This window comes from Apis laboriosa, unplaced genomic scaffold (genome assembly GCF_014066325.1).
Source record: "Apis laboriosa isolate Shangri-la unplaced genomic scaffold, ASM1406632v1 scaffold13_cov153, whole genome shotgun sequence".
In the NCBI taxonomy this organism is placed as follows: domain Eukaryota; kingdom Metazoa; phylum Arthropoda; class Insecta; order Hymenoptera; family Apidae; genus Apis; species Apis laboriosa.
Window position 1 is genome coordinate 3,124,822 of NW_025221370.1, and position 26,374 is coordinate 3,151,195.

The following is a 26,374-nucleotide window of genomic DNA, read 5'->3' on the forward strand; positions in this document are numbered from 1 at the left end:
ATTATTTACATTTCGAATCGACGTACGATCGAGAGCGTCGATAATCATTGCTCTTCGTTGTATTGAATAACACATTTCGAGGCGTTTTTAAATTTTGCGCGATCGATCGATATTAAAAAGGAGTAAAAAACAAATTCGAATGTTATTTGCAAATCTTTCTTTTTTTTTTTTTTTTTTTAAGTAATAAATGACAGAATGAATATTTCGAATGAATTAAATTTATTAAATTTGTCGAATTATTAAATTTGTTTGCGTGGAAAAATAAAAAGAAAATTTCTTCTGATATTAATGACAATTTTTTTTTTTTGTAATAAAATTTCGAATGGAACTTATTTATTGCTTAATTGGAATCATTAAGTTTGTGCATATAATAGTATTTTTTATATATTTCGATGGATCAATGTTATGCATTGAGTATTGCAATTATATATTTATTGTCAATTGTTGATCGAAAGAAGAAGGAATTTTCTATAAATTATACAAACCGTATATCGACGAATAATTCGTAATAAAGATATGAGAATAATTAAAAATTTTGTCGAAAGATATTGCAAAAGTTCGTACTGGAATGTAAAATAGGATGCAACGTTGATGAAACGTCAAAATAATTTCACAACGAAATGTGATACCTGGAAGAAGCATAGATGAAAAGTATTTCAACTTTGAAAAATAAAACTATAAAATTAATAAGAATCTCTTAAAAGTGCCTGTCGCATTTAGAGTATATGACATATACGTTTCATTTATTGTAAAAAGAGTTTATTTCTCGAAGAGGACCCGACCGATTTTTCTTTATATAACTTTAACGACCACTTTAAACTTCTTTCCACGAGGAACATGATTAAAGATCTTTTATTTTCTCCCATTAAACACGCTCTCGTTTTGTTGACCAGAATTTTTAAGAATTTTCATCTATAAAATACAAAATTCCACGCGTATGTAAAATACAATTTATCGAATTAAAACATGCATTAATTCTATTAATTATCGATTGATTAATCAACGGTAAAAAAAAAAAAAAAGTTAAAATAGAGATAATACAAAAAGTTGAAGGAATTGCATTAAGGAACTTTTGCATCGCGATTATTTCCAAGCAAGCGTCGTTCCAGAAGATTGAGTTTTCACAAGGAACTCGAGAAACTTTGCGACGCACGGATGTTGGAAATTATCATCGCCTTGGAAGTTTCGATTAAACAATTCTCGTATCACGTCTTTCGCCGTATAATTTAACGAGCTTTGATCGATATTTAAAATAATCGATTAAAATCTACTTCGATGTTTAAACAATTCCACTTTGAAGTAAAAAAAAACAAAAAAAAAAGAAAAAAGAAAAAAGATAAATCTATGTTTTTCACAGATATAAAAATAATCGTTTAGTTGTAATCGTGATTGATAACTTCAGAAAACGACACTCTCGATAAAATCCAATTATTATTATATTAGAGTCGGAGGTTTAAAATATTCAATCTATCAAAATTGATTTAAAAAAAAAAAAAAAAAGAAATTGGAGCTTAAAAATCTTTAATGAGATTTAATTATAATGCATAAATTTTAAATTCAAAGTTCAAAATACTCGATCCATTACAATTTAATTGGGTTTTAATACATTTTTAGAGTTAAACATCTACATTTTCAGAGATTCAAAGTAGAATAAAATTCAATTAAAATATGCTCATTTAGATCTAAAAATATCCACTATAAAAATTAAAATCACGATTCAGGCTTGAATTCAAGGTACTTTGTCTTTCACATTATTTGTCTTTACTCTTCGAGATATATATATATATCGCGTTGAATTAACAAATCATTCAGGGAGGAAAAGGATCGATAGAGCTTTTTTTTCTCTCCACGATCTTTCATACGATCTCATCCTTTCTTTTTCTTTATCTTTTCTCTCAAAGGATCGCGAATGTTTCGAGTTTTGTTCGAATAGCTCTCGAGATGGATTCAAACCTTTGGGGAATTTCGATACTTTTTGAACAGAGCCGTGTCAGTTTATAACCGTTTCATTGTTACAAAGGTGAGATATATTTTTATCATACATCGAGTTTAAAATGTAGAATTTTAAGAAAAAATCAGATTAATCAGATCTCTCGATATATATTATCTCGATTAAGAATAAAAATTGTAATCTCGATATTTTAATACCCTTAATAAACGAATCTAAATTTGATGTATTTCTGATATCTTTATTAAGAATAGAAATATTTTTTTCCCATTATTTTGTTCATACCAATAACCTCTCCCTTATTCTATTTTCTTAGCCGGACACTAATGTGGTCGGGTAATGGCCAAGTCCAAGTCCATTATGCTCAAACATTATCCTAGGATCATGCCGTCACTATTAATCAGAAATTCATCAACAGCCACGCTGCCCGCCCGGTAATAGAACGTCAATTAATTTTCCAACTAATCTTCCTGATGGTCACGGTTGTGCTTTGCCATTTGAACATCGAGAAACATTTTGCTTTTTCATTTTATTTCGACGAATAAATGCGACGAAGCAGTTAGGAGAATTTGTGAGGAAATGGACGAAGAAGAAACTTTTTTGATTCGATCACTCCCCACCCACTTCTCTAATTAGTAAGTAGTCTCTGTTTCAGTTTGTCTTATTTATTCCAAGATACGCACAGAAAGATAGATATCTATATTTGAATGATATATATATATAGTACATAAGATATTGCTTCGTGCAGATTGCTTTGGAGTGTCGATAATCTTTGTTTTGCGGTTAATTTGTAATTATATACCCATTTTGAATAATACCGTGAAAGCAGACAGAGAGAGAATATTAGACTACTTTCTAGAGTATTGATTAAATTTGAGGTTTGAGAGGGTGGTGAGATAATGTTTAGCTATGAATGGTTTTGAAGTGCTATTAAGAGCATTGGGATTCTGGATGATAATAGACGATAAGATAGTACAATAGTAATAAGAGGTAAAATGGTCTCTTTAGTTCCAAGCTATCGAAGGTGATAATACTAACGTAGTAACTTCCCATAAATCAATTTTTGACGATAATTAAACTTGAAAATAAATATAATTTATTGTACGATAAAAATCGAAGAGAAAAAAAACGATAGAATTCAGCGAGATTCGAACCGACGATCTTCAAGTTCGAAAGCAGACACTTTATTCCCTACACCACGATAAGTTTTCGTTTAATCGTTGTTATTCTTTGCTATTTGTACTATATAGAGGTCTTTATACACAACAATTAATTAATTCTAAAGTGTTGGTTTTGTAAATCTTAACCTTTCGAGTTCTGGATCGTACTTCATATCGAAATCGTCTATAATATTCATCTCGTACTCTTTATGGGAATCTTCGTGTTACACGTGTGACTATGTTATCAATCTTTAATCTTACGAGCTCTAGATCACATTGTATAATATATTGCATAATATGGTTTCTCTTTACCGGAAGACACATATTCCCTCCGTATTCATAGTCAGCTCCTCCACGAGTAACGTTTACACGATCTATTTGCTCGGTATTTCTAAATATTCTCGCTCGTCTCGCGCCAAACGATCAATTAACCCGAACGTTAAAAGCGCGGATCGTGGATCATTCTCATTTAAAAGAAGAGTAATTGAGGGTAATCGAAAGCAACCGGCAGGGATGCTGGTCTCAAAGCGAAAATTTCCAAGCGGTAGAAAATTTCAAGATTCCTTCACCGGAGTATTTCACGGTTGGCGTGAGTCGCTATAGAGAGAGGTAATATCAATGGTATAATGGTTTAATATTTGCACCTGAGAACCTAGTAATTCGCGAAATTGAATCGTGGATAACTGGCAGCTCTGTTTGTTCGCTTATTTGAAAGACGATTTTAACAGGTATTTTTCAAGAGCGAATGATAAATCGGAATACGTAACGTGAATTATTACAACGTATAAGATAAATTCTTCAAAAGGTAAAATTATATCGAGATGAAGATTTTTGAGACGTAATTAAGGTGACGTTAAGAGTAAAGATATTCGTATATTATTTACATTTAACTTTATTTTATATTCGTGTTTCTTGGACGAAGTTAACCATGTCATCTATCTTTTATATCAAACATTTCCTATAAATATCTTATACAATTCAAGAATCTCTAATATTTGATAAACTCTCCGACAACTCAATTAAGTCGCTACTACTAATATATCGAAGAGTATACTGAATATTAACCGAGTAAAGTAATAACATTATTTAAAATGCTCGAATAACATTTATTCGTTAGCTGCTATAATTATCGAGCGTTATAGTTATTATTCGATGTTTCGAATAGGAAATTATTCTCAATTAAAAATAACTTTATTCTTACCTTCCATCCATTTAAAATTTTGACGACATTTCTTTCGATTGAATCACGTTACGCAATTCAATCGAAAGTCTAAACAAACAGAAGAAGAATTTCCAGAGAATTATCCTATCGGAATACGTTCCCCATAAGATTCCTTTCGTTACTTTCAATTTCCTAAAATATTCCTTCGATATCCTCGTTTCGATAAACTTAAACGAGTAAGCCAAAAAAAGAAAGAAAAAAAAAAAAAAAAAAAAAAAAAAAAAAAAAAAAAAGAAATATTAATATTCCTAGACGAAGATGATTTTCACGCATCAGAATTCGCCTGCATTTCGTCGACGAAACGAACAAAGTTTATAATATATCCCGCGAACGAGGGTGCAATCTTTTCATCCCGAACAAAACGGCGAGTTAAAGTTAATTAAACTTTGCTCGATACCATCGTTACGGGAAATGAAGCGCGGAAACGTAGCCGCTATCCCGACCATGATAAGGAATCCTTGGTTTAATGCGTACGTATGGCGAGGAGCAGGTGGAACAAGAGTAATAACCGTGGCCAGCTCGTGGGATTGAAAACTTTTCAATGAGCCGGCAAAATTTCGTTGCTTCGGCATGTGGACACGATCGTTGGATTACCCAAAGGAAAAGGGAAGAAAATTGGGACGCCTCGACGAGAATAAAACACGAGGGTGTACGCGAAATACGCTTTTCTCGATTGTTGCGTGTATTTTCAAGGAGTGTGCAAAAGATATAGATGTAGTTTGAAGTTCGCCGTTATCTATCGTTAACTTTGAAGTTTGAGGAAGGAGGAAAGAAAATTTGGCAAGTGACAAAAGATAATCGAGGAACAGCGCTGCTTTCGAGCGCTTCTTCTCTGAAGAAGGGAAAGGAAAAAAGAGAGAGGGAGGAGGAAGAAAACGAGGAAACGATTCGTCAGGGAAAATTAGAATTTCTGAAAGCTGTAAACAGGATTTAACTATCTGTGGAGGCTGTGGTCGATGGACCGGGGCAAATGTTGCTCGTGTTTCATCCCCTTCTCCCTCTCCTTCTCCCCCTCTTTCTCACTGTACACCGTACCGCAATTTTCCGTTTGCTTCACCCTAACGAAGAATAATGGAATTTGCTTCCGAGGATGCTGCAGAATTTCAGCCTGAAAATCTATCCCCCTCCCCCCTTTTACGACGTGTCGATGTGCGCGCGCGCGCGCGCATACATATTGCAGCCGTGCAGTGTATGCAGTCTCGTGAAAATTATAACGTGGAGGTCGAATAGAAGAACAAATTGCTGGGGAAGTTTGAGGATGGAAAAAAAAAAAAAATGAGAAAAGAAGGAAAGATATATTTTCGATCTAGAAGGCGATAATTTTTCACCGATTCGACCGATATTTCGACTACAATTTTTTTCAACATCCCTTTCTCATTTATTTTCGCTTAAATGGATCGATGATTCTTTTCTATTCTTGCAGAATAGCATTGTTGCACTTTGGCCTGATCTATTTCTTGAGGCATTCTGTGTAATGTACGTAATATCAAATGATGACTTTTCAGGGATGACTTTCGAAATTGTGCAAAGTGTTCTATCATTTTTCAAAGTGTATTTTTCCTTGCCTCTTCTCTCTCTCTCATCGAATCCGTTTCTCCGTGTACACTCAAAATAGTGAATATATTAATATATCGATGTTAAAAATTAGAAGGATCGCTTTTCGATTAAAGATTCTTTATGCTTGATACTGGAAAATCATAATCCATCACTTTCCGGAGCGTACTACGAAGAACAATCGAGATGCACTCTAATTCTAGAACAGCAGAGGAAAATTTCAACGATGTTCTTCATTTGTACTTTCGCGGAGAAGCGAATCTCGAAAGTAGAGAAGCGCGGGATAATTCATCCGCAGCGCTGCTTTCGGAACCACCACGATTGTGTACGACAAGTGCACACAAGTCCATAATTCGTTTATCGGAGGAGGAAAATTTCAACGAAACAAATTTCTGAAAGGACGTTTCAATTTATATTATCCTTTCGTTCCTCTCGGTCGAGACGAGAAGTGTCTCTTTCGATGATAAATTACCTCGTTTCTACGATGTTCTTGCCACCGGTGTTCTCCTCCACTCGTTTCAATACGGTCGGTCGTCGAAGTAACGAGTCCCCGTGGAATATAATTCTCGTTCCCTTCGCGTCCGATTTACCTCGTGTATCGTGTATTCTTTTAACGGGATTCCACGGGCTTTGTGCAATGTACGGATGATTTATCGACTCTCCTCCTCTATTGATCAGTCACGCGGATCAAACCTGTTCTATCATTTTTCAAAGTGCATTTTTCCTCGCCTCTCTCTCTCTCTCTCTCTCTCTCATCGAATCCGCTTCTCCGCGTACACTCAAAATAGTGAAAAATATATTAATATATCGATGTTAAAAATTAGAAGGATCGCTTTTTGATTAAAGATTCTTTACGCTTGACAGTTTATATAACAAAGGATGAAGTCTTTTTACTCTACACAATGAATTTCGATTTTTCTCGAAAGAGAGGTATATTTCTTCTCGAAGTTATCACCAGTTCGAGTGTTACAATCGTACGTACGTAATTTAATAAATTCTTTTTTCTTCGGTTCTCTTGGATCTAAATGCCGCTGTTATAAATAGTGGATTACAGTTGGATGCAGGAGAATGGTTGAAACAACGTTTCCTGCTTTCCACACTAGCATTATTAAAGATTATTGCGGTCACGACATTACAAAGTTTCGAAATAAACGTGCGAATTTTAGCTTAGAAACGAGAATTTTAACTTAGAAGGGAAAATACGATTGGATAATTGTAGAAGATTTTTCTAACGGACAATGATAACTGAAAATGATAGCAGAGCCGAAGAAGTCATCGATATCGAGTTTTATAAGACGGTTAATGACGTCGTCGACACGTTTAGCATCGATTTTCACGCTCTCAAAATCCTCGATAAATTAGAGAACGCAAAGTGGAGAAATTCTTTTTGTTCGAATGAAAAATTGATAATAATTTTTGTTGAGATAAACTTTTGGGGGAAAAAGGTGGCAAGAGTTTTCTTTTTAAATAATTGCGTTAAAACGTTGTTGCAAGTATCATTAGAAGATTTGAAAAAAATTGTTAAAGATCGAAAAAGAACGCGGATAGATGGGAAAAAAACTAGCACATTTTTCTCATCGGCATTTCTCGTTATATTTTCCCGCCAATACCCCGGAGGAAAATTCTTCATTCTCGCCGATATCCGTGCTGGGAATCCTCCGTATCGAACCGATGTATCGATCATCGGTAAAAGGAAAGTGTAAGCACTTCCGGCCTCTGCGAAAATAACAAGAAAGAAAGGGGAAGAACGAAAAAGTACCTTTATCCATCCCCTCGTAAAGTTTCTCGCGCCCATAAATATATCATGGTCAATATATACGTTACAAACAATACTCGCAGAAGTAAAAAAGAAAAGAAAATCGAAGACAATAAAATTCTTTTACAGATTTTTCTCTTCGTTCCGTCGTGAAAAATATGAAAAAACTTCACCTGTGAAATCCTTTAATTCTCGATTCTACTCCGGATATTATATTATTGGACAAGATCAGAATTCGATCAATTTATTTCCAAAAACGATTCTTCGATTCGATCCAACTCTCGCTTTCCAACGTGTCTTTCAACGATTCTCTCGATTCGTTTCACGACGTGGAATCACGCGTCCAACCTAAACGTAACTCCATCGAATCATGAAATTTTTTAATTCTTGATTCTACTCCAGACATATATTATTGGACAAGATCAAAATTCGATCAATTTATTTCCAAAAACGATCCTTCGATTCGATCCAACTCTCGCTTTCCAACGATTCTCCCGATTCGTTTCACGACGTGGAATCACGCGTCCAACCTAAACGAATCGTGAAATCCTTTAATTCTTGATTCTACTCCAGATATATATTATTGGACAAGATCAGAATTCGACCAATTTATTTCGAAAAACGATCCTTCGATTCGATCCAACTCTCTCTTTCCAACGTGTCTTCCAACGATTCTCCCGATTCCTGTCACGACGTGGAATCACGCGTCCAATCTAAATAGGTGAAACGACGCCCCGAAACAATTTCGCCACCTTCCCCAAATTTCCTCGTCCATCCCAAACTTTTCTCGCTACACTCTCCGCCATCTCCCGCGGGATCGTATTCTGGCCGAGAATGGAGGAGAGGGAGATATATATATATATATATATACACGCGTGAATCCGCCTAACAGGAAACGGAGGGATGTAACGGATCCCAGTAGAATTCCTCGCCTTTCGTTCCGATTACCGTAAACGCACCCTGCGAATTCTCTCCTCCCCTCCCTCCTCCTCTCGCCTAATGGGATTAAACGTGGATTAAAGGGAGAGGTCGCGCGATATAAGACGTGATTCCATTGGACGGAGTTTCGTCGAGGGTCGTCCAATTGTTTCATCTCTGACGAATGATTTACGAGCTGGGGATGTTTTATTTTATTTTATTTTATTTTATTTTTTGGAGATAAGAGAGAGAGAGAGAGAGAGAGAGAGAGAGAGAGAATATTTGTACTATATACGAGTGTATATCCTCGCGTAAGAGAATATTTGTCGAGGTAAGAGGGAAGTTTGCCGTTTTGTTCGCGAGATAAATGATGGTTGTGATAATGGATATGGAGAGAAGATGGAGGAGATGGTCTTTTGAGGATAAGAATAGATAGGGAAACGGAGAGTAAAAACGGGGAGTGTTGTCGTGTAACGAGGGAACGATCGAGAGGGGAATTGACCGAACGATTTTGAATGGAAATTTCGAGTCGAAGCAAATTTACTTATTCGATCGTGTAAATCGAAGACGAGCGGTTGTGGAGCGGAGACAATGAAAGGATTACAATGCCAGTATCAACGTTCTATTGGGTCATTAGCCGTGGACTTACAGTTTTAGAGGAGGTGTGCACCGTCTGTGTTAATATCGCGTAGAGGTTCTACGTGGTCTAAGTAGAATCCAGAAAGTTGGTTTAATACCGGTCGAGCACTAACTCTATTCGACGCGACTCAACTTCGCAACTCTGAAATCGGCCATTTCTGCAACCTCTATCGGAAAGCTTTTTGTATTTTCGAAATCTAAAGTTCGAAAAAAATATTTCTCACGAAATTTTCAACGAAAGATTCGAAACGGTTATTTTAGTAAATTAAAGAAGAAAGATGGATGAAATTTTCTAGTTTTTAGACGTTTTATATTCGAAGGATAACGACGCATAAAGGCGTGTACACTTAATATATAATATAATATTGAATTACGATGGAAATTAGAAGGAATAAATTATGACACGAAACGCAACGCAATTGGACAAATGAAAAAGCAAATTACAGAGCGCAAATTAAAGGACTTACTCATCCCATGCGATCCCATCTAGAAAAATTGCCTTGCAACTCGTTATTTATTGTAGTTACACACGATTTTTTAATTTAACCGATCGAATTATCAACATATACGTATCTACGATTTATTTTTAAAAAGGAATTTCTCAAAATTAATATCGCCACTTTTCGAGAATCGAAAAGAAATCTAAACTGCCATTAAATTCGAATCACAAAACTAGAACTAATCAACCCTTGTATCGGGGTGAAAAGCTCGAAGCAATAAAAAAAATAAAAAAAAGTTTAGAAGCAGCGATAAACACGTATACAGGAGGAAGAGAGAGAGAGAGAGAGAGAGAGAGAGAGAGAGAGAGAGAGAGAGAGACGTGAACTTACGTCGAAACGGGGAACGATATCGTCACCGCGGACGGGATAATAACCAGTTTCACGGTTTCGAATAAAGCCTCGAATTTACGAGGTGGTCGCCCTTTGAAGGGGCGAGCCGTATATTTAAATCAGCATACGCGTGAGTGAGGGATCGGGGTGTTGCGCGGGCTTAGATCGGACGGTATCACGGATCGCCTCGCTTGCTGCACGAAAATGCGTTCACCGGCCAAGTGCGCTCGTAATGAGATTATAGTCGCGCGGCCATTACACCGCGCGTTAATGATAATTAACTGTCATTAGCGGCCTCGCCGCATGCTGGACAAAGCGCAACGGACCCAGCCTTGAAAATAGATTCGCCTGTTGCGGTGGGACACGGAATCGAGCACAGCCGAGGGTGCGATAACTCAGGGATGCGTGCAAGCCTGCACGACGTTTTGCCCATTTTTCTTCTTTTTTTTTTTCTTTTGTAAGCTCGCGTTTCTCCTTGTCGTTGATCGTGATTTGCATCCACGTATCGCGAAATATTCCTTTCGACGACGGAAACGGAAAAACGAGCATCGAAATCACCGAGGAATCGATATTACGATGTTTCCTTATTTTTCTACTTTTTTTGATTTTGTGGCCCCAAGTAAAGATTTCCAGTATTATTTGGATACCATTCCTTTTTTAATATTTTACACACGATTTTTTAATTTAACCGATCGAATTATCAACATATATATATATCTACGATTTATTTTTAAAAAAGAATTTCTCAAAATTAATATCGCCATTTTTCGAGAATGGCGGGTCTTGGATCATATTCTATTTCTATTTTACGATAATCGTACGTCGATGTAACGAGGAAAAAAAAAGAAGTAAAATGGGGGTAATTAAAATTATTGATCCATTGTATTCGAAATTAATACAGCGAAACATTGGAAATTAACCTTCGAGGCATCATCGGAATTGATTAATTAATTAATCTGCTCGTTTCGTCTTTCTGAAATTTCGAATTTTCTTCCCGACCGAACATTTCTCACGCGCGTACACGCCAATTTTACGGTGTTAGCCAAGGTTCTCGTACCGCGGTAACGAAGACAGAGTAGATATAGGAGAAAGTTTCCGGGGACTTAACTCGTAGCGGGAGGATGTGGAGGGGTGACAAGATTCGCGAGGCAAAGAAAAGGTAATATCGGGGTGTAGGTGAGCGATTTCAAGAATTAATTTCCTTCAACCGCTTCGAGGGTAATATTCTCGTCTTAATTGAAAGGTTGACCAAAGGGGTTGGAGCCGTTCATATCTTAATGCATTATTCCCAGAGAGTTTTACCTGTTTTTCGAGGTACTCAAGGTGGATTTGTAAAAGACGAAGGATTCTTTGCTTAAAAACGATATTAAGAGGATTAAGACGATCCTAATTCTTATTATCAATTATATAATATATTAACAAGTGAAAAATGTTTGGAGAAAAAAAAAAGTTGGAGAAGAGGGATAAAAAAGGAAGAAGAAAATTTTTAATCGTGATTTTTTTTCACGTCCACGATGTTTAGAAATCTCTGAAAAAGCAAACGATAATTGTACCGTGTCGTGGCTTTCGAATTTTAAATAGGTTGAACGAAAGAGCGGGAATCGTTATACAAGGACTCGCGTGGCCCCCTTTTCGTACGACGACATAAATATATTTACATCGCAGTTTCGTCTTAACTCGCGGCAATCGTACATTCGACGTACGATCGTTCGCACGCAACGAACTTTCTTTCCATCCAGTGGCGTGATTTCGTCGGAAGATACGTTCGCCGTTACCACCGAACTGACCTTCGTAAACTTCCACGTAAGCGCGCAAGAATTGCACTACAATTTCCTCGGTAAATATCGAATTAAAGTAAATTAAAGTAAATTAAAGTAAAATGGTGCCGAAGTTATGCCGCAAATTGCATCGTTGCACGTGAAATTTTAAACCGTCGAAAGAATCGTTCGTCCTCTCGAACAATTTGGATGGTCAACAGATGGATAAGATCCATTTTTTTTTTTTAAAAATGTTGCCATCCTTAAATACAACGAATAGATTTTTCTTTTCGTTTCGCGAACTCGTAACGAAAGATCGCAATTTTTCGAAACTCGGTTGAAAGGATTAATGACTCGTGTCCTTCCTTCCAACGCTTTTCTAACGCGTTATTTCTCTGGAAAGTAAACAGAGTCGTTCAGTTATGGAGCGGATGTCAGTTTAGACAACTCTGTACAAAGTTTCACAAAGTTTTCCTTTGTTGTGAGAATTGTTAGACGTCCGGTAACGTCGAGTAACCTTTTAGAACCTGCGAAATTCCGTAGAATAATAACGATATCGAGCCGTGGAAATTAATAAAAGTACAAAAGTTAAATTGCTTTTTAAAATCGGTAAAGAGTGATCTTTAATTTATTTATACCATTAACAGCTCGTTTTCTTCGATGCGTAAGGGGTTCACACGGGTTAATGAAAGGACTTTGGCTATAAGAAACCGTCTGGCAAACGCTACGGGGTTCACAAAGGGTCGATGCAAGGATTTTGAACATAGTTGCAAGAAGAAGTCGTCCTCTCCGCTATTATCCGTTGCTAATCAGAATGTCCACGAAGTTATATTCAAACTCTCGTTAATCTCCAGACATTCGAGTTCAATATTTTAAGAGCTAACGAGTACCAATAAGAATGAAATATTCATACCGTACGTTCACTTTACTCTTTTGATAATCGAAAGCGACGTATCGATTGCATCAATATTCACGCCTCGACGCGAGTTTGTACAAAAATATTTGTCTTCTAATCTACATGGGTCGAGCGTGGATATTTTCAAAACAATCGTGAACCGATTCGATCGATTCTCGAAAAGCACAATATTTACCCTCCCCTTTTTTTTATTGGACGCGATAAAATTCAATTCGCTGTTCCCCAATGAAATGCTCCAAGATTTAATATCGAAAATCGTTCGGGAATTCGTGATTAAGTGTCGTACAATTTACCAGACTTCTCGGTTTAACGGTAATCAACGATTATTCGTTAACATTGACGAGACAATTACGTCACTAATTATAGCTCGATGGCCAAGTAAATGAGTCGAATTTACGGAGAAAGAGAGGAGGAGAAGGATCGAACGATTAATTCGAGCGAGGAAAAATGATGAATCAAAATGATTTTAATTGTTGTTTATCAACGCGGTAACAATTCGGCCAACAAATAATCGAAAGAAATTCGATTGGAATCCGCAATGTGTACGTTATTACCGATCAAACATTTTTCACTAGTATTGTTATCGAATCTTCTGTTTAGTCGATTAAAAATTTTCTTATTTGTTACAAATATTTTAGAAAAGATTTTTCTATCTAATTTTCTATCAAGTTCGTGATTTTAAACTTTGGCCCGTAAATACGTATTTGTTTTATGACATTTGACGAAATTGCTCGAACCGTTAATTATCACGGAATAAGATTTACAATCAGGGAAGCCACACCCACCCCTATCGTTAATCCATCCTTCTTTTCCTTTTTTACTCCTTTAATTCAACCACCACCAGACTCTTGGAACCTGCATTAAATTGTTATTACCCTCGTGTTATACGACTTTTCTAGATAGATATACCAGGTAGATATTTTTAATTTCTCTTTCCATATTTGTTATCCAAGGATACGAAGTGGAAGTGATCGAGTATCGTCGATTAATATTTCATCCGAGTAGCGTAACTGTAAGTATCGAGATAAAACGACATTGATACACGTAATATACATGTTAAAGGGGAAAAAAATATTTAAGGCAGAGAATCAATCTTCCGGAGTGATTACATTTATGCACGGCTCTATCTTCGTACAGTTATATATCGGCCTGAGGAAGCAGTGTACACAGACACGATTAATCATCAATCTTGGTTGCGATCAACAGGAGCTCGACTGTGGCTTTGTCGAGGTGGCTTTGAAAACGGAACGCGATAACGCGAGTTTATTAATTTTCTTCTAATCGAGACGAAAAGCAAACGAATATAGACAAATTTTCTACGGATTGCAGAATTAAAAATAGTTAAACTTTTTCTCTAAAATATAAAATATAACGCAATATTTTCTATCGTATCAGTCGAAGCTTATTCGAAGGGTAACGAATGAAAGCAAAATCGAGTCGCGAATGTTTCATTCTTGTATTATCTTTGGAACGAATAACATGGATCGTGGCGTAGAACGTGGAGAAACGCGTTTCTTGCGAATTTCCACGAATTTCTTCGTCCTTCGAAATAACGTTTTACTTACCGAACCGTGATCTATTGCGGCCAATTATTCTTCCGCGAATCGCTTCACCGACGCTCGAATACGTACCTGGAAAACAAAAGAGCGTGCTCAGTGCGAACGCTTCGATGAAATTCACTTATATATCGAGGATGAGGAGGGGACGATGCGAACAAGCTCGTTGATCGAATGGTGGGATCGAGGGTGTAACGACCAAAGGTGTAAAGCTTCGTTTCTTTATTCATTTTTCTCACGGCCTTTATTATCCACGAGAAAAGGATATTTGATTCGTTTGAGAAATTTATTTGGATCCCTAATTGGGCGTTGTTCGAAGTTGAAACGAGAAACGGTTATTCGATATTGGTTTAAAAAATTGGTTAAAAATTGGTAGATAAATATCGATTCGTTTGAAACGATAGGGATTTTAAGAGATGTAATATAGATTTTGATAACAAGAGAGGATATTTGTAAGGTATCGTATATCTGAGAATATTAAAAATATAATTATGAAACGCGGTAAAACGCGTTGCTTCGACGAATATTTCAAACGATGTGAAATACATCCAGCTCTCGGTTTGGATCCAATGAATCGATTATAAAAGTGTATTAATCGGTGTATTATTAAGCAGTTTTATTTACTCGTCTTTATACGTTTCTCCATACGCTTTATTTCAGATGAAAATTCAAAATTCGCGAAACGAGAGAATGCGATGACAAATTATTAACGGCCATTATAAGGGGAGGCGTAACAAAGCTGAATTTAATCCTTGAATGCGAGGAAAAAGAGAAAAAAGGAGAAAAATTCAAGAAAATGTTAATAAAAGGCTGGAAACGATCGAGAAAACGAAATTTAATAAACGATATTAACATCGATTTGAAAATCATTCAGAGGTATGAATTAAATATTGCGGATGGAACGTTCGATCGATTTTCACGTTATTCCGATAATAAAATTCGGAGAATATAATCGTATTAAAACGAAAATCGAGGCTTTTGAAAGTATTTTATTATTAAAAAATTCGATAATATTGCCATTAAAATTTATAACAATTCTCGAAATGAATCAAAAATAAAAAGTATCGCCCCATGAAAATCTCGAACGTAGAGAAACGATTCTATCTGCATTTAATTACAAATTGAAAATTTTGCAGGATACACTATGGATATCCAATACTACTACGTAAAAATCTTGAATCATCCTTGAATCGTAATAAACTCGCAACGGTTCGATTCTCAACCACGTGATCAAATACTTGTCCGGCTTATCTAAGCAGAGTATCGGGAGGAAGGACGATTAATTTTTTTCGAAGGGGATTAACAAGCCATCGAGGCGATCGACTTGGATTTTCTTAGGGGAAGGGAAACGTGGGAAATGGGCGGCCGTTAATTGCGATCCGGTATTGCAGCAGGTTCGTTGGCGGCACGTTAACCCCAGTTGGCTTCCAACTTGGTGGCAATTAAGCCGCCGGATTTTCGTGAGTCGGATTAACACTGCGATCGAAGCAATTAAGCCCGTGTTAATCTCGTTCGAGGCCGACCCTTCTGTTTCTATCTATTGTATCCCCGATATCTCGAAGCAAAGTATTCGCGAAACGCGGCCAAAAAAATTTTTCTATTTTTTTTCAACGACGACTTTGATTTTTCAACGACGGTTCGAATGAAAGAATTTCAGAAGAGTTTCTCTCTTTTTCTTTTTTTTTTTTTTTTTTCTTTTGTGAATACGAAAATTTTGTATCCTTTATATCACGAGAGACAGATTTGATTTGATTCTACTTGAATTTTGGTAACACGAATCTGCGTTTCAATAATGAAATAACGTTTTAATGATCTCGTTACTTTTGTATTTGGATCAGGTATTCGATGGAAATAACGCTATTTACGGAATTAATCGTCAAGGTTAACTCGACCAAGAATGGTACTCCCTCTGTTAGAGATAATTAATCCGATTGAATTTACACCGCGTGGAATTTTCCGTTTCCGTTAATTCCTTTTTGATTTCGATAACAATTCCATCGGTTTGTGTCGATTAAAACGTAATCGTTTATGTTTCTATCGTGATGAAGAACACGGGATAGAATCGAAACGAACAATTTTCGAACGAAGCTGAAAGGGTAATAATTCGAGAAAATCCGGTACACTTTTATTTCAAGACTTATTCTTAAATAAATCTTGAATATGATAGAATATTTTATCAATACATGAATTATAATTGGTTCGCACGAACAAAATTATCCTGAATTATTACGAAATTTTTTTCTCTCTCTTTTTCAAACTTGAATTTTCAAAATTGTCAAAAATTTGTAAGACGCGTGAAATTCGTCAAACCAAATCCACGCCATCGTTCGCATTGTTCCGCTCCAATTTTCCCCACCTTCTTCCCACGTAACGCCTCATTCATCTAATTACGATTCTTTTACGAAACTCACGAGTCTACGTTCGAAAAAAAAAAAAAAAAAAAAAAGAAAGAAAATTCCTCGCCTCGAAAAAGCGAAAAGTGGAAAAGTGGAAAAGATTATCGATCGGTCACGTTCCGCGGGCTAATCGGCAAGAATGGAATGGAGGGGGCCAGGAGAGGAAGGAGGGGAAGCGGCGAACGTGGCAAAGGAGGCCATCGGGCACACCTGTGGCACCATAACCGTAGAGTCGAGCTTTCCGGATTTCGCGTGCGAGCCGAAAAACGTGACCGCTGAACCAGCAACCCCGTTCCACACGAGTCAGCAGTTTGGCCGCGCAAACTTCTCTCCGTGGTGAATCGAGCTCTTTGCTTACGATTCTTACGATCGTGGCTCGGCTAGGGACGTGCATCGAGAAATTTCTGCGATTCGCTTTCGTGAGAACGGCGTCATTTTTGGCCTTTTGACTCGATTTTGACGTTGATAGATTTCGAGATGTCAATTCGAGGTGGTAATTTAAGGGATTTAATTTCGAAAATGTTATGTCGCGTCGATTCTTTCCCCTTTCGATCTTCTTTCTTCTCGTCATAGAACAAAATGTTCACGCGATAGTTTATATAATTTGACTTTGAAAAAGTGTGTGCTTCTTTAATCTTCTCTTCTCGTCGTATTAAGCGCAAGTGAAATTAAAGTAAAAGATTTAACAACGTCTCGGTGAATTTCAATTTTCTCAAATTTTCTCTAAAAAAAAGGAATAGTTCCTAAAAGTTTACCACATACTCGAGAGAATGAACGGCGAACTTTTCTTGTTTCGAGGGTGTATTGCGCGCACTCTGGACCACTTTCAGTTCCTTTATCCTCTCGTTTTTTTTCTTCTCCTCCTTTTCCTTTTCTCTCCTTTCTTTTTTTTTTTCTCCTCTACACGATCGCAAGTTCACGCAACGACTCGGTTGAATTACGGTACGAATAAGAGCACGGTGTTTCTCCTTCCTTTTGCCATCGCCCAAATGTTTTTTCGCGCTCCCGAAGGAGAAGCGTGCTCGTTATACCGGAGTCTAGAACTCGGAGAATTAACGTTACGGTGGTACGCAACGATCGACCTAACGGCGGTTGGAAAAAGGAGGGGCGAAAATTAAAGGCGATATCGAAGCGCACGTTGGTTCTTTCGCGTCGCAACTTTATTTAGATAATGATCAAAAAGAATCCTATTTAGCATCTCGAAATGTTCGTTGGGCGAAGCGAACGAATTTTCGTTAAACATAAACGAACAGATTCGTTTTTCGAAAAACTTAACGATACGTCGTTGTCGATAAAATAAAAATTTGAAAACTTAGCCCGGAAATATTGCTTGTAAAATTCTATCGAAAAAGTGCAAATTGTGTCACTGTCGAGATAAACGAACGATATGTAGAGTTCTTTTTATGGAAAATTATTAAATTATTAAATTTAATGAATATGGAGGATTCCTCTTTTCGAACTACGTTTTCAAATTCGACCACGAAACGTTTACCAAATTCTCGAAATCGATTCGATCGCGTATTCGCGCTAATATTCCGGATAGTTTATCTCCGGGGAGATTCTGGATTTAATAGTGGATCGGGTTTTACGTTACACGACCGATCGTTTCGTTAAGCGGCCGATTAGCCACGCCATTTTCCAAACGCAAAGTTTTATTATTTCCACGGGACGGATATGCTCGCCAATTTCCCAACGTTACACGCGTTTTAATACGTATCCATACGCGTACGTGACCGAGCGTTGAACGAGCTTTCGCCGTCCTCGGCTTCTCCCCCCACTCCTTTGAGAATTTCGCCACGGAGGGGATGCGCGTAACGTGCTGCTACCTGTTGGAGAAATCTTCTCTCTCGAATTTACGACGCGCCTTTATCCCTGTTGGAGTTTCGCAGTTGCCTCGTTTTCGAGAATACTCGTACATTCGTTAAGAAACTGCGGTGTTGAAAAAGTGACCGGTTAAAAATATCGATTTCAACTCGAGTCGAGTAAGTTACTCGTTTAAAATGAACACGAATATTCGTTTATTCGCTCGAATATATACATTTATTCGCGATTAATATTATAGAAGTAATTTTATGAGATTATATAAAAGAACGTACAGGTTGTTCGTAAGAACTGTGTTATTTTTAACACGCGTGGAATATTAATGTATTTGGAATATTCGGTATAAAGAGGATGTAATCGAAGGTGGAATTTATATTATTATAATTACGACGTTTAATTGAATTAATTACTCGTAAGCTTGAAATTTCTCTCCTTTCTCGAAGGATTACGGGCAGAGATGCGGGTATGGGACCACGAATGGTAGGAGAACTTTGAACCTGAGAATACTTGGGTATTTTCCTGAATATTGCATATGCTTCAGACACATCTACTCCGCGTAACTATGCAAATTAGAAATTCTGTATGCACCCTTAAATTGAAGAAGCTCCCTTTAGATCTTGCATTCGCCTCGAATCAGTTAATTTCGCTGTTAAATTAGAACGGGACAAATTTCACGAATTTTCGAACTTTAAAGAAGAATACACGAATCGTTATTCCTGTAAACGATACGCTTTGACCAACGAGCGAGAAGAATAACTCTTTTTCAACACAGTCGCCTTGCATTCTAGATAACGCGACAATTAATTTGATCGAACAAGTATAATAAAGTATGGCGAATAAAATGAAATTTTCGATTCGAAACGAGCTCTTGTTTTCAATTATACGCAATAAATATTTTAATCATATTAAAATCGACTACAATTATCGTATTATTGTATTAATTATAAGTAACATAATTATATCTTATTCGAATTCATAAATGCATTATCATTTTAATGATAATATAAATATCGTTACATCGTATTACGTGTAACAATTACGCGTGATTACGAGGACGAAACAATGCTAATTTCCAAAATTTGTATCGGAGAAGAAAATGACAGAAACTGGAGAGGCTAGATAGATAATTAATTCAACGGTCATTTTCGAGTCGTCAGCCCAGTCGTTATCGATACAATCGAAGATGATCGCGTCGAATGACGCGCTCCTTATAAATCAGCCTTAATTAACGTTATCGTACCCATTGTGAAGTTGGCGAATGCATCGATGAATAATGTATCGTGAATTAAGCTTGTATCCAGTCAACGGAATAACGAGACCGGTGTTCCATAGAGAAGCGGGTATATCCGATTGAGTTTCAACCGTTCGATATTATACGGGGAACAACCTTGTACCGACTGTGTAGAATTTGACGTGTCTGCTGCATATAATTGACTTTGAGTCGCGCTTCGCCTATCACCAGTTTCGACCAACCCTTCAAATTCCGTTTTTATAACGGATACAACGAATACAGGAAAAATTATTTCAACTTGTGTTTTAATGGAGAATAAATTGTTTGGAATGATTTTTAATAGGAAAATATCGGATTGACGATAACGGACAACGAGATAAATTACCGTAATTGATTTAAAGATTATCTTTGCGAGATTCCAATAGCATCCTCGAATTATATTTTATTTATTTATTTATAGAAAAATAACTATGGTATGGAAAGTAACGTTAATTGAAGGGGGAATAATAATAATATAGATCAATTTTGGCTTAGAAATTATTACGAAGAAATTAAATTAAGTGGTACGAGTCAACGAATTGACTAGTTTTCAGTGGAATTACTCAATGAAATATCTCCAATACGAATCGAATTTAGTGAAATTTCATAATATTCAATATTCTGGTTTCAGTTTCCTCCGACCTAAAGTTGGGTTGAGAAAAAACGCTCGAGCTTGGAGATACGATATTTTTCTGAACCGAAGGCGACACCAACGAAGCAGTGAAAAAATCCGCGCAATGGCCGGGCACAGCCTGTAATTTCGACGAAATCGAGATCGCATACGTGCACAGAAATTGGGGCAACCCGTTGATTAGTCATTGATTAATCGCAAAAGGAAAAAAAAAAAAATAAGAAGAAGGGAAGGAGAGGAATGAGTGCGGGCTAATGTATGGTATTTATTTAATTTTTATTGAAGTATCGCGTGACCCTAAATCCTCACGAATACGTGACTTTTCTAGAATTTGAATTCGAGTGAAACAAAGGAGAATGATCGATGACACCCTAATGTAACTATAATAATCGTGCTGGATTGAGCAAAACTATATTTCAATCTCGATTTATCGTAAGAAAATTTTCTTTATTATTAATATTCGACCCGTATCATTTCGAAATTGATTATTTTACGTGTAAAACTACGAACGATTACCTATTATTTGAATATGAATTTTAGGAAACTGCGACGTTTTATAATAGTTCCAATAAAGAAACGAGTTGTCAAGCAAAGAGGGATCTTGATATTACAGCATCCCTTTTCTTCCTCGATCTTGGCTATTTCGTGTCGTTTTACATCGCGAAGAAGCGAGAAAGAACCGCGAAAACTTGGTCCGTTCGATCCGTGTTTGATGTCTTCGATCGCTGGAACGAGAGGCCAAAGAGCGGAGCGATACACTTTCGATTTCCTTTCTCGTTCGCTTCTGCACCATTTCTCGCATCTTCTTCTGCGTATCGATCGACATTGCTAATTATAATTGCGCGGAAACGAGACAGCGGTCGAGAAGGGCTCTCTCCACCCGAGTAATCGTAGCGTGAATTTTCGAATCCATCCCCGAGGCGGATGTTACGCGCCACGTGATTCTGCGTCGACCACGTTTCAACGCGATGAACGCGTTTCCGTTTCCAGTTTCCGCTCCCAGACGCCGACTAAGCGGTGTTCCATAGTGGAGAGCATATTATGTCGGTCGTGTTACGGTTCAATTGCGCTTGAAAAACGGGATTATAGGGTAGGTAAATTTACTCGAAGAAAAATTTACTCCACCATGGATTTTGTCGATTGGAAGCACAGTGATACGTTGAAAATCCAACAGATCGATTATTTATTATAATAAATATGGAATATCAATATTTTATCGATTTTGCGTCGTGTGGAACAACACAAGAGTTATATAGTCGCAAAATATGATGGAATTTTATAATCAATAATTTTTACATTTCATCGCGATGATTTTGAATATATTGAATATATATGGAAGAATTGATATTTGGACACGATCCAGATAATTAAACAGCGAAATGTTTCAAAGTTTTTAGAATTGAATTCGCGGAAGATAAAAGTGCGGAATAATTGAAATTTTGCAACGACGAAGATGACGTTAGAGGAAAATCGTCACACCGGTGGAATTATGGATCGAAATAGTAAATGGATTTTTGTCATCGTATAAAAATATTTGATATTTTATTGAATATTCCCGCGCTATCGAATTAAATATACAACGTACGCAAAAGTAAGGATAATATTATTCCTCGGTTTCATCCATAGTTTACTACCCGCTATACTTTCTCGATGATATTCGGTATTTCGGATATCGTCAACTTTGGAAAGATATCGATACTTAAACCGTATCTTTATGATTATACAGAGTTCGTAACGTCGTATGCAACGTTAGCATCTTTTTTTACGTTCTCGTTTATACGATGGCGTAAAGTAAAATACAGCATCCTTCGCGCGCTCGATATCTTCGAAATAAAAAGATTGATTATTAAGCAATTGCATATTCGTGGTTCGAAATAAGATCAATCTTCGTTCTACGATTTTCTTAATTGGCATTAGATTTAAAATAGGTTACTTCGTTTCAACCCCTCTTTCTATATCTCTTCGCGATAAATTTCACGTAAAACTCGAAAGCAATGTAAATTTATATAAATTAACTGATCACCGAGGGTTAATTAACTTGTCAAACGTGGAATCGTTCGATCTCGATTTATTAATGTTCGAATTACACGCAACCCTCGCTTGCTACCTTAACTATTTTTATTTACTGAAAAACTTTGACGGAGAAAATTAATCATTGGCTTAAGAAACAGAGTATAAGATTCTCTCTAAACTTAATTAAATCGAAATCGACGTGCTTTTCTTTTAAACGATTCCCGTCGAGAAATTTTTCATTGTTTCCGGAAGCAATACCCGTTCGACCCTCGATCGAAATCGACCGGCGTAATTTCCTCCCGCGCGTTATCTCCGCGAAACTCTGCGCAATTATCGAAACACTTTTCTTCCTAAGATATTCCTCGCGTGTACATAGGTGGCGCAATAAAACGATGGGACCAATTTTCAATCGCGTTCCACTCGAGGAAAATATCGGAGCGACTTCTTCGAATTTCCGCCCCGAATCTCCGCTGACCGACCGAACTTTCTTCTTTCGGATGAAAATACGGCGGATGGAAAATTTCCACCGGGTTGATAAATCTGGTATACGTGACGTGAAACCGCGATATTCCGAATATTTCCAGTTTGAATAGTCACTAGAATTAACTTTTCCAAGTTTCGAATCGTGATCGCCGAGAGGACGATCTAGGATAATATTTACTTTAGTAAATCATATCTTCTAATTTCCATCGATAATTATGTCGTTTCGTACGCATGAAGATTCGACGTGACGATTAATCGGAATATCTCGAATATTCTGATTAAAAAAAAATGGTAAAAAGAAGAATTGTAGTTTACGCGTAAAAAGTTAGACGTTAATAAGGTATATTGGTGTCCATAGGATGAAAGGAAATTCCACGTAAAAGACAAAAATGTGAATACAAATGTCAAGCGCTGAAATAAACTTTGTTCACCCACTCGAGGCGAATTAACTAGGTTATCTTCCTACATACAAATATTACCACCTATAAAACGTGTATAAACGTGTACATTATTAAATTCGCGGTTGAAATGTCCATTTCTAAGAGTCGAAATAAAATTATGGGTAAAAATCTTTTCGAACTTAATTCCCCTTCTCGAAGAAATAAGAAAATGGAAAAGCGTTGTTTCATCTTTTAACGCGTTCTCTATACCCTTTCGATTCAATTCACGATTCCCACAAGTACGGAGGAATTATCGTGTTTACCGTGGAGGGGGGAAAGAAAAAAGAAGAAAAAAAAAATGTCTATTAGCATAGTTAACCCCTGTGACACGTGACGGAAATTACCGAAGCAAAAAACTGGCACCACCCTTGAGTCGGCAAACGAGTAATTTCCGTGATAGCTCATTCAAGTTGCACGTTTTTCTCCTCCTCCAACGCTTTTCGCAACCTGCGTTTCGGATTAATGCGGGAGAAAGAGAGAAAGCGAAAAAAAAAGGAGGAAAGAGAGGAAGAAAAAAATCCTCTTACAGATCCTGTTACACGCCTGTTAATCCGAACAATTTTGCTCTCGAAACGAGAAATGAAAAATGGGAAGTAAAAGTATGATTCTCGAGAGAGGAACGATAAGGAAGGTGCGTGATTCGATCGCTTTCGAAATTTTAAAGATTCTCGAAATTTTAAAGATTCTCGAAATTTTAAAGATTCTCGAAATTTTAAAAGCGAGGCGAACAGGCGTTTTAAAACGCGCGAAGAAGCATCGTTATAAATTCTAGTCTCTGTTTAATGATGTTATCTTTTTCCTTTCCCCCCTCCACGGTAAACACGATAATTCCTGTTAGTCTGAATTGCAACGTGCTTAATCCTTTGCACTCGTATGTCGCCATATAGGCGACATTATATATTTTACCGTTGCACTCGTATGTCGCCATATAGGCGACATNTCGTTATAAATTCTAGTCTCTGTTTAATGATGTTATTAGTCTGAATTGCAACGTGCCTAACCCTTTGCACTCGTATGTCGCCATATAGGCGACATTATATATTTTACCGTTGCACTCGTATGTCGCCATATAGGCGACATCTTACATTATTTGGGGTCAAATTATAGCCAGATAATATTACATAATATTCATTTAATTAAATTTATTTACAATTAATTAAAATCATGTTTTCAAGAAATATGGTGTCCCTAACATATTATATAGATTTTCGTATTTCAAAAGAGTGTGAGATGCAGATTAAATATGTTTATTTGCTAATTTTTTCTACTAAACCGGAAATTTTAATTTATGTTATGTTCGCATAAAAATATTTTCCTTTTGATTGATTATGAAAAAAAATTCCGAGTTGATGGGTAGTAGCCTTTCGAAAAAATTCCGAGTTGATTGGTATCCTTATCGAATATATATACGAGTGCAAAGGATTAAAACAAGATTCGGCCGACGACGCGCTAATTGAAAGTTAGGAGAGAAAGGTCGTGTTTATCGAGTTTTAACTTTTGAAAAGTTAGTTTTACTCAATGAAAATCAATGAAAAATTTCGAAGGGGAAATAGAAAGAGAAATCTCGTTGTACGTCGAGAGATACTAATTCTTGGTGTTTGTTCTTTAATCGCGGTTTGAAACTAGCATAATACGGAATAATTGATAAATTAATAAAAAAAATGGTACACAATTGGTAATTCCACTTGACTTGGCTTAGCAAAAGTTAGATTTAATGACATTTCTTTCGATTTCTTTAATTCCACTGTACGAAAAATATTATTTTTAATTATGAAAAGGATTTATAAACTGGTTGAAATATTACATATACGCGGGGAATTAAACGAAGCGGAAAAAATCCAGTATAAAAATGCGAGGAGAATGATGAGTTTAAATTTGATACAAGTGTCAACAGTTCATTCGTCATCATTGACTTGGCTTCAAAGTTTGCTTCCAGACACACCAAGTATCAGGATCTTCATCCGAAGTATCTTGATCCGACTCTCAACGTTATACGACTCTGTCAGAGACGTGCAGCGCGCAAAGCGTCCGATCTAAGAAACAATTTCTCGAGTTTCCCATAGCTTGCTATTTGAGAAATATCTTTAGCTTTATTTTAGATCTTTAAGGTTAATAGCTTTTGCGAATAGATTTGTAATAATTGTAAAAATGAAAATGCGTAAGATAAAAGTTGTAAATTTAAAATTACGATAATTAGGAAATAATATCGAATCTGTTGACAAAATTGTGCGAGAATCGGGACGAGAAACGGGTTTGATGTACCGAAAAACGACAAAGTATATATTGAAACGAAAATTGCAATTATCGATAGAACGTTGGGGTGTCCCGTTTTATCCATGCAATTTCGAGGCTGCACTCGAATACAGTGATCTATCGAAAAGTTCGTCCGACCCAATCAGGCCTGTCCATAAATGATTTTATCGTTATATAGTATAATCTTTTTGAAAATCGATATTAAATTTTGGTGAATATTTGACCAGATTACGAGTGAATTATTTGTTATGAACTTACGTTAAAAAGTGGGACGTCGAATTTATATTCGATCTCTGATTCGATATTAATACGCATGAAAAATTTCGAATAAATGTAGAATTCCTCTCGAGATAATTAAATTTATAACGGTTGAAGCTAAAATTACTTCTCTTCATTTCCGATATATTCCTTAATCATCCATAAATCTGTTCTATTCAACATTTTTCCTTTTTTTTTTTTTTTTTAATACTTACATATAATTTAAATTAAATATTTTTCCCTTTTATAAAATTTCACGAACTTTCGAACTTTCAAACGCTGATTTTTTTAAATTTTAACATCGTTTTATTCTGGATTGAGAACAGGAATTGGGAAAAACTCCGACTTCCGACCTTAAAATCCTCCATTACGTCATTATTGCAGCATAAACGAGCGATATACCCGACCACGATCTCTCGAAATTCCGCGTTGAAGACCGATTGAGGGCGGAATATGGTTGGAATCGAAATCCTCGATTCAAAATCCCCCACGCGCGCGCTTCTCCTCTCACGGCCATTTTACTTTGCTAGACGCAAAGGAACGTGTCGCATCG

The 26,374-nt window shown here is 36.6% G+C and overlaps 1 protein-coding gene across 2 annotated transcripts in view; it reads right to left on the reverse strand.

The window, feature by feature from the left end:
- The window catches only part of LOC122720933 (slit homolog 1 protein), a 120,483-nt gene that overhangs the window by 56,518 nt on the left and 37,591 nt on the right, over positions 1-26,374 (reverse strand). The window contains exon 1 of one of the 2 annotated variants that reach the window (XM_043948050.1): positions 14,266-14,287. The exons of the other annotated variant lie outside the window; for it this stretch is intronic. The gene's annotated coding sequence lies outside the window, so the exon portion shown is untranslated. Of the gene's footprint in view, positions 1-14,265; positions 14,288-26,374 lie in introns of those variants that run through there. 2 annotated transcript variants of the gene reach the window in all.